Genomic DNA, 7,657 nt, shown 5'->3' on the forward strand with positions numbered 1-7,657 from the left:
TACTTCTTGGGTAGTGTGACAAAAGCAAAGTATTTCAGATCTAGCTCTTTCTTAGACTTGTATTTACTCACGCTAGTCCACTATCTGTTCCCTGGGTGAAAAGAGAGTTACTGAAGTGAGAATTGACCCTTGTCAGCTGTAGTGGTGCAGGTACTACCTACACAATAGAGAATGGAGGAAGACTGTCTCTTTTGGGGTCATGTGTTTGGACTGAGGCCTTTTTCTAAGAGGCCCTTTAAGGCAAAGATGTACTTACTCAGTAGTGCTGATCCTGCTGCTGTACCATGGAAACGTGACCATCCTTATCAAATATTCCCAAGCATGCTGACAGGCAGTCATCAGCCCAAGCTTTCTTTGGAAGGCTTTCTCTGTCCCTTGAAGCAGGTCCTCTCTTTCTCTTTTAATGCTAAACAGTTCTCCACAAGGTCCACCAGCTCCTTCCTCTCCGTTGGGTTAGTTTGACTGTCCAAATTTTAAAGAACGCCAACTGGCTTGCGACCAGCCATTTATAGAGCAGCTCCTGTTCCAAAGCCATTTTTTCCCACCAACTTTGGCCGTTTCTCCTCTTCATCCTTTTCTGTGCAGAACTCCAAAGTCCCTGTAGAGGTTTCATAACATCCCGAAGCCTTCATCAAATGGTAAATTGGTATTCTGTTAGGCTGTCAAAAGGGATTAGAAGGAGGAATCTATTCTTCTTCTTACTCTCATTCTTTAATGACAAGTTACATTGCCAGCCTGTCCACTAAATCACATTAGGCAAGGACTAATTTACCTCTTCATACCAAAGTAGAGGGAAGCCAGAAGAATATTCTCCCACTCTAGGATATGCTTTGAGAATTCAGATAACTCCCATGCTACCGTAATTGTATTTTAAAAGATTTAGCATTTTATTAGCATGAAAATAAGAACCCCCCAAAATCTTTTCTTCTTCTGTTTTGGAAGTGTAAATACACTCATTTTAGGTAACTGTGAAGCTATAATACAATCCATATTTGAGAAATTCAATAAAATTGTGATCAGTTAAGGTTTTGACACGTGCATTTTCATGGAGAAATTTTCAGTGGGTTCTCTCAGAATCTTACGTTCTTTAACAGGCATCATCCATTTCATCCTCTCCAAAGGAGTTTGAGTTTAGCTGGAAACTGAAGATGCTCTATTTCCCAGCACTGTACGCACTTGTACCTGCAGGTAGATCTCGCATCCAGCATCACTGTTCGTGGATGCAGATATTAGGACTGATCTGTACATTGTCTAAGACACAGTCCTTACAAAAGGAAGAAATGTCCATTATAACATCAGGAACCTGTTTCTAAAACCAGTATTATCTAAAGACAGCCTACTTCGCTATGTGCAGGGCCATGCCTGGACTTTGAAGGAGGAAGGGGGAGATGCCTTGAAAAGAGGGAGAAAATCAATGTACCCGCTGCTGGCCGAATTCACCCCCAGAATTCAGCTGATGTGCCTCCTGCCTCCATGTTTGGAGTGCTGGCACAAAAGACGTGGTTAATGATGCTCTTTGCATTTTGCCGTTATGATGAGGTATGTAATGATGGGACATATTAGGTTAATTGTGAGAGTGCGATTGGCAAATTTAACCAAATAGCAGACAGTCATGATTGCACTACCCAAACACAGAGCTAGAAGAGTTCAAGGAGTGTTAATGCTGTGTTGCATCCTGCAAGACCAGGATGAATGCCATGTATTTCCAAGCACAAGAAATTCTGCATAAATAGGACATTCAATTATTTATGACTAGGCTCCAAGTCAGTGATTAATTAGCATTTTAAATATGGTTGATTAACACATTAACCCTGTTTTATGAAAACTATTTTAAAGATACATATTACATGTGCTTCCATTTGATTTTCACATTTCTGATGTCTTTCATCTGTTAGATTACTGTGTCCTATAAGACTTTCTAGAATGTTTAATTATTTACTTTACAAATGCAGGATGTTATAATGATATTTGTAAAGAAAAAGCTGGGATAATGAATATACAATACAGTATTAGCAGCTTCCCCAACTGTTGACAGGAGGTTAGGGGGGTATGGGTGGAGGAAGAAAGAAAATCAGAACAAGATAATAATGTTGCACTAGATGTATACAAGTGAATATGCAATAAGCTTTGGGAATAGCGTACAAAAGCAATAGCATAATTTACCATTCTGTATGAAAGAACTATCTGAGGTGCTTTTGTCTGCATTGAAGGCAATGTTTGGAAGCCTTCACTGGAAAGCAGAATATAACCTAGAAACTGTTTGCATTATCAGTTACTGAAGAAAACATTTACTTGTTTTAATAACTGGTTATTTATTTCTATTATTAATTATTCATCCATCTCTCAGCGATTACTAGCATACTAGCTGCTACTGTACCAAGGGCTGGGAGTTTACCTGCCAGATCTAGCAGTGAAGAGAAGTTTCTGATATGCGAACATATTTAGACTTCACAAGTAGAATGGGAAGGAGGGAGAGCCCCCCACAGCAGTGCTCAGTTCGTTTTAAGCTATTTTTCCTCCATGCAGATTGATCAAATTCCAATTCTTTTCTGTTATTACCATCCAAACACCACGTACACCTCTACCTTTGGCCAACAACCTACATATGGTCTCATCAAATAGAGTGAAATCGTGCTGGCAGTGAAGATGTCAGAATTGGCCCTTTTTGGAGGCCTCATCTTGAGACATCCTGCATGTCATCACTGTTCGGAGCACTCATAAGGGCCCATCAGCAAGCTCCTACCTGCTCCTGTGAGGTTAATACACAGTCAGTATGCCTATGTGAGGTCATATGTGTGAATACTGTGTATAAATGGATCTGTCCCCCTTTCTGCAAAAAGACAATAGCAATCGGTGGTGTAAGAGTTGGCTGTTCTCCCCCTGCATTGGAGGATAAAAAAAATAAAAAAAACCCTGCAAAGACCACTTCAACTTGTGCTTGACTTTCTCCAAAGCTTAAGCTCCGTGTAGAACAAAATGTGGTACCGAAAGGTGTGGTACCAAAAATCAGTCAACTAGCTGTTCAGCTGAAAAATAGCTTATTAGCAGGAAAATCATTAAGGTACAGCATAGATTTACTGTCACAGAAAGGTAATTGAAAAAGGATGCAATCGACAATTTTTACCTATCTTAATCAGGGAAATTATTTGTCTGCAGTATACTTCTTGTAACAAGTAAGCTGTTGATGTCATTGTGTGCTACTTAAGCGTAAGGGCCTGATTCTTCTCCAGAAATTTCTTCTTTTCAGTAATGTTATTTTGCAATCAAAGCTTTTCCCTAACCTTCATAGCATTGCCATTCCTGTCTGAAAAAAACAGGTACTTAAATTTTTAATCTGCTCACTTCTGCTTTATGCTTGGAAGTACAGCTAAACTGTTTCATTTCTTGACTAGAAGGCTCTTTCCATGGAAAGATGTCCATAAAAAGATGGGAATTGGACTATCTGGACAAGATACATGGGTTCCATGCGTTAGAGGACTATATGCAAGGGTGTGTGATTACCATATATCAGGAGACTGGAGTAAGTTCAGTGAAGTCATTATGATGATATCATTGCTGGTAGCCGTTACTTTACATTACTAGTGGCCATTACTGTAATCTAAATGGACATTGGGAGGAGATTATGGTGAAAGGTGCTAATGGCTCGCACATTAGAGGTCATTAACATATAGGCACCCAGGATGAAAGTCAATGTACAAAGAGTTAAATAAATTGTGCAGCAGCTTCCCCCAGGGAGTCGTTAAAGGTATTATGCAAGTTTAAGCACTCTTCTTTATCTGGGCCATTAGACCTTTCAAACTAGGAGGTCTAAAGGAAGAGCTTCTGAGTAGTGGTTTTCCCAGGTGTAAAATCAAGCCTGTGAGTTGGGGCTGGGAGGTGGTGGGTGAGACTGGAAGACAATGGAGAGTTTAAGCAGGTAAATGTGTCGGATTTGTCTGAATGCTGGAGAAAACACCTTCTAGGACAGAAGGTGCATCTTTGCTGTAGTTTGGAATACAATCAAACTACCCACCTCATCCTGAGCTGAAAGGTTTGCTGTATTATTGCAATATTTTGCTTCACTTTTTTTTTTTTTAATCTAATAGAGTAGCAATATGCAGAGTGCAAGTATTCTCGCAATGTAAGTATCTGCTATCATAAAGATTTTCCGATACTATTAATGTAAAACATTAGACATTGCCAAAATCCTACTGTTTTCGCTCCCAAGCTTGAATAAATAATAGAAGACAGGAATAAGTAGAAAAGGGAAATAAATTCTTCCTCTCAGCTGAGGCTGTCTTTGCAGATATGTATTTTCTTCCTCCAGCCTGCCTCCAGAGCTGATAGTAAAAGTAATTCAGAAACTTCAGCTAGCACCCAAGGCAGCATCCCAGCTCTGCTGGGGTAAAGATCCACCTTACCACAGTTGTGATGCTCCCTGTTTGTTATGACAGCTGTCTATAGGTTGGAATTTATTTTTGGGCCTTCCCGTTCATGGCCAACCAAGAGATGCATGCAACAACTGTAGTGTGTCTTACAGGGACTGATCAAACTAGAGTAAACCAAGAGTAAGGGATTTTGTACGAATTATCTGTATTAAGATATATGGCTGAGTCAAGACTGCCTCTCTGTAGAAAGTTTTCCAACCCTTAGTTTTGTAAAAAGTCTTGCTAGTAGAAGAAAGTAAGTCGTTACTAAATATAAGCCAATAAAACTAAACCAAAACCAGTAGAGCAGTAAAACAGAGCACTGTAGTTAGGGATAAGAAATAGTTTCCATTTTAGGTCATTCTATATGAATCTTGAGTCATGGTTAAAGTTACTTTCAAGTAACTACCACAGATGTCCTGGAATCCTGGTCCTGAACCCTCCGTGCAAGTCTCGGGGTATGTAGCCGGAGAATGACCAGGTCCAGCCTTGCACAAGGGACTGGGCTTTCCTCCCGGCATAGGGTGGGCCCAGGAGCTTGTTTACACCACATCTTATGCTGAAATGAAGTGAGGATGTTACTGAAGTGCACAAATTGGTCCAGAAAGGTTATCACCCAGTTCAGGTATAAATTTTTATATGGCTTAATACAAAGACATGATTAAGGCATAGACCGGAGAGGAAGAGGACAGGAGGATATTTCCCCAGATGTTTTACTGAGGGCTCATAGTAGCAAAAGAGAAGTAATTTGGGTTTTGTCCTACAGCAAATCCTATAATTAATTGTCAGGTAGAAAACAGCCTGTACAGAAGTTAATTCACTGGGGAGCACAATTGCTGTGCCTGTGCCCTTGGTGCCTGTTCCAGTCCTGATCCAAAGTCAGTTGAAACCAATTGATCAGGCCCTAATTGCACACTGATTAGTATCGCTGTGCTTGGCAGCATAGTAAATCTTTAAGAATTAGGAGGCACCGTATTTTTTGGAGTAGTTCTTTTCACCATTAGGTGTGACTGATAACTTGCAGGGGTATTTAAACACAAATATGGAATTATTGAGAGACAACACCATGTGTAATTGTTGCCAAGATAATAGATGAAATGGCTCAACTTCCATTGGAAAAGTTTCAAAGGTTGAAAAGTTTCAGACAGGCATTTTTGCAGGTGTAATGAAAGGATCAGCATGTATTTCCCCCAAAGGCTTTCATTTTTCAGTTTTATCCTTAAGAGAAGCCAGTGGCACTTCCTGGGTATTGTCATTGACTAAGGCACAAAGAAGGAGAAAAAAGAAACAATTGATAAAAAAAAAAATAGAAAGAAAAAGTGAATCAAAACATGACTTCTTGTTTTCAAGAAGAAGGGCCAACTTTTACTTTATAGTAACAGCTTTGAGATCAGCAGCTGTGGGATTACATGGCAGAGGTTTGTAAAAAAAAAAATCAATAACTGCTGCTGTTTGGAGAGAGGGAAAGAAAGGACAGCTAACTAGACCAGATTGTAACAGTTCTGCAAGCAGTCACAATGCTCACCTTACAACAGCGCAGCCCTGCAAATTATTAAATAATAAATCACAAAGTTGAACAGTCTTGGGTGGACAGAATGCGTTTGACTGTAAAGCAGACAGAGGCCTATGAATTATTCACATCTCAAGCAAAGATAAAACAAGCAGAGAAGAAATGAGAAGAATTCTTCCAAACAGGTTCTCCTGTACTGAAATATACCTTTTGATTACTGATACATATTTGGGGATTCAACTGGTCAAAGTCATGCCAGAACTAAGAAGAAGGAGACAACTGCAACCTAGGTTTAGTGCTATGGGAAAATCCTGCCATTAATAAGTAACTTCAGAAGTAATGTGCCTGTGAAATAACATTTTGCAACATTAGTATGTTAGCAATTAAGGGGAAAAATGGATCTTGGGGAATAATTGTCATAGAAGGATCAAGATCTCAAGTATTTATCTTTAATTTAGTGAGTTAAAACTTGGTAAGAGCTTATTTTAATCAGAACATGAAGCTGGAAGCTGAAAATCTGCTTATGGAAATGTGGGAATCTTATGTTTTGATAATTTTAAGCATCTGTCTTAGCAGAAACGGGAGGAAAAGAGTTAAAGGTTATCTCGATATAAAGACAAGGCAGAAAAACAGAATTCTCTGTTCTGGACTGTGAGTTTTTATTACTGGTTTATAGCATTTATGTTATTTGAACATAGCTAATGTCTATGACTTACAGAGGAAACAAAATCAATCAAAACACTCATTTCCCTTTGAAGTTGCCTTTTTTTTCTTTTTCTTTTTTTTTCCCTAGCAGAGTTTCAGGCTTGCTGCACTGATGCACAGATCTAGCAGGAGAAAATAGGTAGGGCCAAATCCTGCCAACAGCCTCCGAGGCCAGTGTCTAACACTCTTGTTGGGGCTGTAGGGCTGACGTGACTCCAGAATCTGATCCATTCCATATTCATGGAGAGATAAATGGCTCAGAACAGCCTTTTTCCCAGCAGACTTGCTCGGTTTCAATGACAATCTTTGTTTAACAGTCTCTCTTCAGAATGGTTTTATATGCATAGACAGTAGTGCCACCTTTGTGATGAACAATATGTTTTCCTAAAGGACAGAAGCATCATGCTTGATGAGTCCAATGCTGTCTGAAGCTACAGATAGCCACCTCTCCTTAATTCCTTGCTTCCTGAAGACCAAGCCTGTACACAAATCTAATCTTCTGGGAACTTTTCCCATGACTGATTTGTGTTACTACATTTAGTTGCAGTGCAGAGCTGGTGTACCTCATCTTTCCATCTGAATATTACTAACAGCTTGATTTTTGTAATGGGAAGTGCGAGGAAGAAGAAAAGGGAGGAGGGCGTAGCTCAAGGGAAGACATAAGTAATTCCACTGGATGTGTGCACTCGGGTCCCACCAACTGGGTGAAAACTTGCATGTTCCACTGAAGTGCAAGCAAGTGTTCCCAGTTTCCCTAGCAGCAGCTGCTCCAGCATCTGGGCCTGTAAGAGTTTCCCATAAACGTGTGGCCTGATAAGGACCAGAGGTGCTTTACTAGTGTAGCTGCCACGAGCTGCGAGTGCAGATGAGAAGCAGCCCACGCCAGCTCCCAAGGACGGGAAGTCTGGGTTGGGGCATGAAGGTGCAGCCTCCCTTCCCATGCCTCCTTTAGACTCAGTCCCCTAATGCATGCTTATTCCTGACCCACGACCAATCCTTTTGTCTGGAATACCTGGGATGGTTCAGGTCAGCCTTC

Source organism: Anser cygnoides, chromosome 12 (assembly GCF_040182565.1).
Source record: "Anser cygnoides isolate HZ-2024a breed goose chromosome 12, Taihu_goose_T2T_genome, whole genome shotgun sequence".
Taxonomy (NCBI): domain Eukaryota; kingdom Metazoa; phylum Chordata; class Aves; order Anseriformes; family Anatidae; genus Anser; species Anser cygnoides.